The sequence below is a fragment of the Panthera uncia genome (genome assembly GCF_023721935.1).
Source record: "Panthera uncia isolate 11264 chromosome D3 unlocalized genomic scaffold, Puncia_PCG_1.0 HiC_scaffold_8, whole genome shotgun sequence".
NCBI classification, from domain to species: Eukaryota; Metazoa; Chordata; class Mammalia; order Carnivora; family Felidae; genus Panthera; species Panthera uncia.
In genome coordinates this window covers 52,937,414-52,947,066 of record NW_026057586.1, presented here as the reverse complement: position 1 = coordinate 52,947,066, position 9,653 = coordinate 52,937,414, and positions in this window count along the sequence as shown.

The following is a 9,653-nucleotide window of genomic DNA, read 5'->3' as shown; positions in this document are numbered from 1 at the left end:
CATGGACTGAAGTTGGCATTCCGTTTGTGACCACATGTCATTTGGGAGCAAAGGGAACACACTATTCAAGTTTCATAAAACTTACTCAGGTTTCAGAATTTTTCGGTGTTACTGGACGTAACACCGAAAGAGTAATTGTAATGAAAAAAAAATCATCTTTAATTCCATTCCTCCTGTAACCTAAATGTTTTAAAGTGAAAACACTACACGGCTTTTCAAAATGCTTAAGAATGCCAGTAAACACACACTGAAAAGCAGGCTGAACTTGGGTGAGGGCCAGATGTGACAAAAGAGAAGAAACAACAGGCAGGCTTGGAGGGAAGTGATGAGTGCCGAAGCCAAGGAGAGAGGAGCCAGAATATTATCTGCAGAGCATGAAGCAATGTGTGCCGCTTGCAGTGCAGCTGTAAAGAGGAAATAACGTAAACATTTCAACAAGGAGTTTCCCTCAAATCCTTGAAAGCCTGTGGGTGTCCTCTGAATGACCGAAGCCCATATAAAGATAATGTTCACAACCGAGACGGTACTCTGCTACAAACCAGGACTGTGTGAGATAAGCGGGCCAAGGAGACAGGAAGGTCAAGGGCATATGGATCGTGATGGCCCAGCAAGCTCTTGCCAACCTGTTTGAGTGTTACTCTCTTTTTACCTTTTCCTCTTTTTGGTGAAGTCTGGCTTCATAACTAAAAACAGAATACTGGAACTTGTAAATAATTTACAAATTTTACTTCCTTTTTTCTTGTCTAAGCTCCAATTCCTTCAGAGCCTGGCAACTCTACGGTCATCTCATTAATCTGGAAATCCAACATAATTGGTCTGTGAACGGTGCCATGTATAGAAGTGTTAACACCACACTCCTCCCCAGAGGTTAAATTTGTTGGAGTGCTTAACCACCGTGTTTTAAGGTCTCAGCCATTAAATGAAATAACACATATTCAGGTTACCAAGTGCCCACCAAGAATGAAAGTACACGGCAAGCCCACAGCGACTAGGGTCTGCAGTGAACGGAAGACACTGGATGTAGTTCAGAGGTTCCTACACTCACTCTCCCTCAGAATTTCCCGAGGTTTCCTATCAAGCATATTCCAGGGCTCTTCTTCCAGAGATTCTGGTTTGAGGGGTCAGAACAAGAGACTATTTTTAACAAGCCCCTTCCCCCCCCCCCCCCCCCCCCCCACCATGTGCTTTTGAGATTGGGACTGGCTTTTGAGAATTACTGTTGGCAACTAATCTTTACCATCTCTGCCCCACTCCTATTACCCAGTCTTTACCCTGCCTCATTCCCCTGCCCCAGCGCCCTTCTGTCACCCTCCAGCTTCAGATTTATTCAAATGCATTACTTTGACATTTAAAGCCCTTCTCCTTCCCTTTACACTTCTGTTCTATCAGATTTTATGTTTCCAACATGCTGGCAGTTTGTAGTTCTTGATGAGCCATGGTCACTTTTCGTTGTACATACTATGAACTCTTTCTTAAGTGCCCCACACTCTTCGCAACACCTACTCACCGGCCACCAACCAGCGACAGCACGCACACCCATCCCCACTCCCCCACACTGCCCACTGGAGGACCCCCACATGCCTTTCCAGTCTAGACTTCGTCGCCTCTTTGATCACCATACCCCTAGTTTAGTTTGGATGCTCCTGGTAGATGCCCCTATGTTACCCTAGTGCAGGTTCTGTTAACACTTATCAGACGATCCCACTCATACACAGTTGTTAAAAATCTATTTTCCCCACTAGATTGTTAACTGTTTGTGGTCTTGCATCTCTAGAGCCTAACACAGCTTTTGGGCTACAGTAGGTTTCTCATACATGTTTATTAAATGAATAACTAAGTAAGTAACCTGATAAGGTAAACTATATGAGACATACACCATCTGCATTCTGTTCTTTCACCAGTCTCTTTTTTCTGGGCCATCTACAAAGAGGGAGAAGGGATCATGCTGGAGAATCTGGAAGGAATTGGAGAAAGCCCTGGATTCAAGTTCCAGAAAATTAGGTGAGTGTCCATCTAGTGGTGGCAGCAAGGACGGAAGCAAGATGGCCTAACCAAAGGCTTATATACATCTTATATGCAGCTGCCTGGCTGCCTGAGGAGGGGGAGAAAAGAAGGTCTCCACAACCTGCTTCTTCGGTATCTCCTTCTAATTCATTCATTTTCTCAATCCTTGCTACTCTAGCCTTAGTTCAGGTCCTTCCAAGAATATGGGCCTTTCAGTAACAGGAGCAGAAATGTATCATCCAGGCTCAACCAATACAGATACCAAAGTCCTCACCATCCTTTCCATAGCACTATTACCAGGAGCCCCCCAAGCCCGTGGTAGTCAAGAGCCATTTGCTTACATGGTAACATACCTTTGGCATTCATCCACCATTGTAGTCAAACTATAGTGCATAAACATGCCCCATTAATCCCTCTTCCATCTGAGTTAATGAGCAGGATTTTATTCCTCTTACGCAAAAGGAGAAATTGTGTTAGGGGACTACTATTAGATATACCCAGTCTTGTAGAATGTATTCTCTGGTTTTGATGATTATCAAGTGTTGTAATTTTTAATGGGAAATGCAAGCATAAGTTCCAAAATTTTTAAAAGAGACTATTTATGGTAAAATTAAGTCTTCTTCTCATTCCTGGCCCATGGCTACTCATTTACCCCCTCAAGAGCAACCAACTTCTTATATGTGTCTTTCCAGAGACATTTGATGCATTTATGCTTGCATGAATACACGTGGGTGTGCCCACAGATGTAGAACAAACATTATGAATACGAATATGATTTCTCAATGTGGTGTGAACTCTATCTGGACTCTACTTTCAACTGAGGCCACTGATTTCCATATGTGCCTGCCATTCCGGGCCTCTATGACACAATGTAGCATAAAGGCTGGGGAAACGCATTTGACCGCTGGCCACCACTTCCCCACAGGCTGTCGTCTGTCTGTTGGTCAGCCTCACTTCCGCTAGTCAGGAGGTTACCCATTTTGCTGCCTACTTCCAATTTAGCCCAGATGCAAAGAAAGTAGGGCAACCTCTGTGTATTTTCTGAATCAAACACATCTTTTCAAATAAAAGAACAGCGTGCCATGGAAGAATTTCAATATTGAGGTCTGTTTTGAAATATTCAAGCAAAGTGGCAAAATGGTGAAGGTGACAGGCATCTGGAACACAGGTGGAAAAAGGGGAAAAAAATCACAACAAAAATCATATGCATATAAAGATGGATATGTACTGAAAAGCAAAAATACTAACCTCTTCCATCCCCACAATTGTGGTGGGAGTACAAATGCTTGCGTTTCATCTCTTTAAAATGATTTTGTCTGTTTCCTCTTTGTAATAATTTGATCGCACCCCTTTACCCTCGATTTCACTTTATTCACTCCATTCTTGGTCAATCCTGCCAACTTGTAGGGCTAGCCTGGATTTGCACATCTTTCCAAGACGACCATCTTGGATGGGTGAAGGGTTTTCCTTCCTCCCCTTTCTGGGCAGTACATGGTGCATTTGCTTCAGATCAGCTGCTCAACTACTATTCATGGATCTCCCATTCTGCATGGAAAGACAATTAGATAAAGAGAGGTCCCTGCTCTCCTTGGGTTGATGTTGTGGAAGAGGTTGGAGCTATAGACTCTTTCTGTCTTTTAATAGGGAAAGAAATAGGCAGACTCATAAACAAAGTGGGGGGGGGGGAATGTTACATGAATGTGACAGAGTTCAAGAAGCGGGCTACAAAAAAAATCCCTGGTTCTCTTAAACACCTGAAATGAGGGTAAGGAGAGAGACTGAGACATAAATCTTTTTTCTGGGGAAGTTTCTCAGAATCACTGATGAAAAATTCGCCATTATGATTGTTTTCTGAGATTGCTGTCTTTATTCCCATGAATGTAGGCATTGTTCCCTCTTGGCTTCTCTGTTTACAGATTCTTGTCTCTTTGTATGTACTTTTCAAGGTTTGGGCCCCAAAGGTGTAAAAACTCTGTGTGGGGAAAAGTGAGAGGGAGGGTGTTGAGCTCAAGGGCAATTTGAAAACAAAGGGGTAAAGTGGCCAGTTTTACTGCCTGGTAAACTGGGTGAGGGGGAGGAGGTCGTGGAAGCTTCCGAGAGCCTGGAGGAGGAGGCTCCTTCTGCCACAAATGGCTATGATGGCCTCCAGGGAGATTTGAGAGATTAGAGGCCTTAATCTTCTGACCTGAGAAGTGGGGACTCTTTTCTCTCAATCAATCTCTCTCTCTCTCTCTCTCTCTCTCTCTCTCTCTCTCTCTCTCCCTCTCAGTGACTTTCAGCAAGTGGACCCACCTCTCAACTGCTTATAACCTGGTAGGAACCTAACTAGAGAATATGCTGAATTTATTTAACTGTCTCCAAAATAAGCAGGAAATCTTGAATATTTTATTCTTAATTGTTTTAAGTTTTACTTATTTATTTTGAGAGAGAGAGAGAGAAAGAGAGAGGGTATGAGCAGGGGAGGGACAGAAAGAGGGAGAGAGGAAGCGGGGTGGAGCCTGGGGCTCAGTCTCTCGACCCGAGATCATGACCTGAGCTGAAATCAAGAGTAGGTTGCTTAACCGAGTGAGCAACCCAGGCACCCCTTGAATATTTTCAATGTAACTTTTAATATTGAGGTTTTTCAGGGTGCCTGGGTGGCTCAGTCGGTTAAGCCTCTGGAGGACTTCGGCTCAGGTCATGATTTCACGGCTTGTGAGTTTGAGCCCCTTGTCAGGCTCTGTGCTGACAGCTCAGAGCCTGGAGCCTCTTCAGATTCTGTGTCTCCCTCTCTCTTTGCCCCTCCCTTACTCACACTCTGTCTTTGTCTCTGTCTCTCTCTCTCTCAAAAATAAAATAAACATTAAAAATAAATAAATAATAAAATTGAGGTTTTGCTCTTTTACGTGTTTACTTGAGTTCTTAGCTACCGTTGTTTGCAGGTCTGAAGGAAACAATGTTAGTGCTGGGAAAACAAACATCACTGTCAGAGCAAGCATTTTGTAAAAACCACCTTTTTCCTCTTTGGTGAGCTGTTAGGCCATCAGCTGTAGCCTCAGCACGGCCACAGAGCACAGCTGTGTTTGGGGTTCTCTAAAGGGAGAGAACCAACCTTTCTTACCTGCATCCAGGGTACTAGGCGGTCTGACACTTCTAGGAGGGCCCGAGGAAGGCCAGAATGTTTATGTCGCCCACAGCACTGGGACATAATATCTGAGTGGGTAAATAAGAACTGAATAAATAGATCACACCTAAGAAGATAACTTGAGGGGCACCTGGGTGGCTCATTCGGTTAAGCGTGTGCCTTCAACTCAGGTCAAGCCCCACATTGGGCCCTGTGCTGCCAGCTCAGAGCCTGGAGCCTGCTTCAGATTCTGTCTCCCTCTCTCTCTGCCCCTCCCCCACTCTCTCTCTCTCAAAAATAAATAAACATTAACAAATTTTTTTAAAAAAGAAGATAACTTGAGAAAAGCACAATGAGCACAACCTCCTAAAATGAGCCATTGTCAATCTACACTCAGATTATTACAAAACGTGAATAAAGTATTCACATTCAGTTTTGCTGTGCTAGTTAGCGTCGTCCGTGAGGAAATATGCTTCATCATCATGTTCGTTCAGAACGGGTGTCTGAAAGGCAGTGTTGTACGCTGGGAGCAACGTCAACTGTAGCACAAGCGGGACCAGTAAAAGATTCGGTTGGCTTCCCGCAAGACTTGTGGAAACAACTTTTTCTATCTAAACACACCCACTCATACACACCCCACAACATACTCCTGGTATCCTGCCAGAACACTTCAGATCTCTCAACCTCGTTTCTGGGTCTGACAGTATTTCCAAGAGGTAAGTAGAGGCAGGGAGCAGCTGCACTGAGAAGCTGTCTCATGGTCATTTGTGCAGGGGCTGATCTTTATATGCTTAGATTGTGTGACTTAATGGAGCATCTTATAGGGAATTAATAGAAATAGCTGGCAACATTCTTGACATACTAATAGTATTCATATACAGAGCATGATTTTACGAAGTATTTTCATACCCATCCACTGGCTCTGTGCCTCAGTCTTCTCAGCTCTAAAATAGAAGTGATAAGGGGCCCCTGGGTGGCTCAGTCGGTTAAGCTGCCGACTTCGGCTCAGGTCATGATTTCACAGTCCGTGAGTTCGAGCCCCGCGTGGGGCTCTGTGCTGACAGCTCAGAGCCTGGAGCCTGTTTCAGATTCTGTGTCTCCCTCTCTCTGACCCTCCCCCGTTCATGCTCTGTCTCTCTCTCTGTCTCAAAAATAAATAAACGTTAAAAAAAAAAATTAAAAAAAAATAGAAGTGATAATAATAATACTGACTTGCACAAGATGACACCACCAGTAAGTGGAGGAGTTAGGTTTTATGAGAGCAAAGGCCATAATCTTCCTTTCGACAAAAGTCCTTTTTCTTCAGTGTGAAAACAACCAGAGCATTGCTGAGATCTTGGCATTTTTCTGTACACTCAATACATGTTTGTAAGTGGATGAATGACTGATGGAAAGAATGAATGAATGATACAGCTTTGTAAAAAGGAGTCCGAGAGATTGCTCCCTGGATTTTGGGGTTCACAAAATAATATGAATTTCACTGCAATAGACTTTGTTATTCTATCTCTTAAAGAAACAATTTTGACAATGTTACAGCATTATTGGGACGAATACTCTACATATTTATACTCCTGCTTTATCACTTTCAAGTTCATTAAGGAATAAGTTACTACACTACCCAAGAATAATAGTGCCATCTAGCGACACTTATGGTTATTGTCTCTAAAATTGCATATGACAAGAGTGTGATGTGTGCCATCTGTGATCCTCAGCACTTTTCTGTCCAAGAAAACTTTTCTCAAAATTTCAGTATGTGATAGACTTTTACATCCTCATTCATATTTCCCAGATGACATATTTACACACCCTATTCCTGTCAGATTTTCAAACACTGTTTATCTTTTAAGACCTATCGGTTTTGAGAGGCAACACCAACCAACACAATTACTTTTCAGGATGAACAATATTCAATAGGTACAGTGATTGTAAGACATTTTGTTTTCAAAAGCATTGAAGTGTAAAAAAAAGTCCATTTACGATCAAGGAAATTCATCATTTAAGTATTTATTCATATATGTATTGCTGAACTTTAAAATCTATTTTATACAATTATTTTATTAGGAAAGATAATCCACTAAATGTATAAATATAATTTAATTTTTAAAATATTAATGGCTTTCATATATATGATAGTATAGTCACATAAATTTACAAATTAGAAAAAAACTTTGGTCAGGCTACTGGCATTATTTAATTAGGAAACGGTAGGTTTCATGAGAAGCACTCCATCTCACTCAAAAAGCTTAGAAGCTAGTCTTGGCTCAGACACTGTCCAGTTATATCAAGTTGAGCAAGTCAGGGAACTTCTGTAACTCAGTATTCTCACCTGTAAAACTGGTTAACAATGCCTACCTTATCCACCTCCTAGAGTTTTGAATCTTCTTTAATGATGGTAAGAAACTAAATGGTGTTATTCCCAATAATCATTTTCCTGGGAGGGCAGGTTCTGGAACTAGACTGCCAGAACTCAAATAACAGCCCCATTGCCCACCAGCTGTGTAACCTTGGTAAGGTACTTCTCTGCTCCTCAGTGCTTCATTTTTAGAACAGGAGTAATACAAATACAGTCCCTATCTGAAAGGGCAGTAGGGTAACATGCTTAGTACATAGTAAACATTCAGCACAGTTTCAACTGCATGATTATGCACAAACATCCACACATCCCCAGTGTGATAGCCAGAAGATCAACTGTCAACTTAAGAGACCATCACTATGTGATTCTCAAAAAAGAGAACGATACTGTATAGAGTTTTCATTTATTAATTGACCAGAAAAGAACAAGGTCCTAACCTAGGTGCCTTCTATTACCGGATTCCACAACTGTCTTTATAGATACTATAGGAAACAGAATGGGATAGGCAGGTCAACATAAGACATTAAGAACAACTGATTTTTAAAAAGCTTGATGGCAGTTAGAATAATATTAGGGAGACAGCGACAAGGCAGGGTTGAAGGAGAGGAAATAGACAAGGAGAGATGTTTTACAACCACCTCCTCTACTATTTCGGGAGTCTGAGCCGCCCCTGGGTCTTACCTGGATGACAGCGGTAGTCTCCTAACTGGAAGCCTTATTGTTTTTGTTTCTACTCTAGCCCCTCCTTTCTTTCCTTTCCTCTCCTTTCCTCTCCTTTCCTCTCCGCTCCTCCCCTCCCCGTCCTCTCTTTTCTTTTCTTTTAAGTAGGCTTCACACCCAGCACGGAGCCCAACGCAGGGCTTGAACTCAAGCCCCTGAGATCATGACCTGAGCTGAGAGCAAGAGTCAGACCCTTAACTGACTGAGCCACCCAGACGCTCCTTGTCCCTCCTTTCCATACACAGCAGCAAGGTTAAGTTTTTTAAAATCTCACATTTCTTCACTGCCCAAAGCCCTAGGATTCTGCACTTAGACTAAACAGCAAATACCATTCTTGTCCTTCTGTGCTCTCCCAATGCTCTTGCTATAGCATGCGCTGAAAGGAGTCTTGTGAGTGGTAAGAGGGGAACCTCTTTCTTGTCATGCAGATCTCTGCTTAATGTCACTTCTCAGAGGCCCTCTGCTACACTTGCTCTGTTCTTTGTCCCACAGCACTTATGTGATATGGCTTACTGACCCTGCCTCTCATCAGTGAATGTGAGCTCCAAGAGGGCAGCACCTTTGTCCTCCCCCCTCCCCCCCGTTACCCCCAAAACTTAGAACCGTGCCTGGCAGGGACACTTGAGTGGCTCAGTCGGTTTAGCATCCGACTTTGACTCAGATCATGATCTCAGTTCGTGGGTTTGAGCCCCGCGTGGGATTCTGTGCTGACCGCTCAAGAGCCTAGAGTCTGCTTCAGATTCTGTCTCCCTATCTTTCTGCCCTTCCCCCACTCGTGCTGTTTCTCTCTCAAAAATAAATGTTAAAAAAAAAAAAATTAAAAAAAAAAAAAAAGAAGTGCCTGGTACATAACAGGTGACTGATAAATATTGGTTTAATGATGATCAAGATTCTCAGATTTTCCCCTTAAACATATAACGATTCTCCACCTGGTTTGATACCGCATGATGACCTTAAGCTTGGACATGTGCTTTGGCTTTTCTAAACTTCAGCTCTCATAAAAAAAGCAGGAATAACATCTGCCCTATCTACCTTGTGAGCTGTGAGGATCAGACGATAAATGTGAAAGCTCTCATGAAGTGCAGAGCACTATACTAGACCATGACAGTGAAACTGCTCACTCATTTTAAAGAGGATGGAAAGGATGCCCAGAAAAATTAAGCGGCGGCAAGTATTACATGGTATGTAAGTGCATTGATTTCTAGCAGATAAAATACCGAAACAACACTTTTAAGAGAGGGAGAGGTGTTGAACAAAATTGGGAAAACCTAGTTTGGTTTTTTTTAAGGTTTTTTTCTCTATTACATTGTCTGGCTTTGAGGATTTTAAATGAACTCCATAGCAGCCTTGTCTGTTCTTCAGTCCTTGCCTATAGTCTATAGTTTGTTTATATAATACATGAACTGCCTTCAAACATAGTATTGCTTAAAATCTGTTTTTTAACTGGATACTTTCCTGAAATTCTGTTCAAAT